Raw genomic sequence first — 529 nt, forward strand, 5'->3', positions numbered from 1 at the left:
AATCCATCCAATAGTTAAAATGTCAAAACGGATTGTGGCGTTAGAGGAATAGTCAGGGATTACCAAAGTCAGTAGGAAACATCCTCTGGGGACCATGAAGGTCTGGACAAAATTAGATGACAATCTACAGAATAGGTGTGGAGATATTTCCAGTAGTAGTAGTAATAATCCCTAGTAGTAATCAACATAGCCACTAGCATGACTACAATTTTTAGTGTCCGTAGACATTCTGTTCTTCTTTGTTCAGAAAAAACATTATCATTCATCAACTAATACTCATCACAATTCAATTCATGAGCCTGTGGCTTATGTGTCCTTTGGTCAGAGTAAGCATTACATTTTTCACATGCTGGATATCTGCCGAAGTCTTCAGCATAATTGTTTTTCCAACCAGAAGCTTACTCCCAAATACCAAAAAGGTGCAGGCTTTCCCAGAAACACATCCTCCGTTCTGCTGACTCAGTGCTCTCACTCTGTATTTTGTGAGGAATGTTCTGCAGTTGTTGAGCCACTTTGACAGACCCACAAC

Source organism: Etheostoma spectabile, chromosome 16, assembly GCF_008692095.1.
Source record: "Etheostoma spectabile isolate EspeVRDwgs_2016 chromosome 16, UIUC_Espe_1.0, whole genome shotgun sequence".
Taxonomy (NCBI): Eukaryota; Metazoa; Chordata; class Actinopteri; order Perciformes; family Percidae; genus Etheostoma; species Etheostoma spectabile.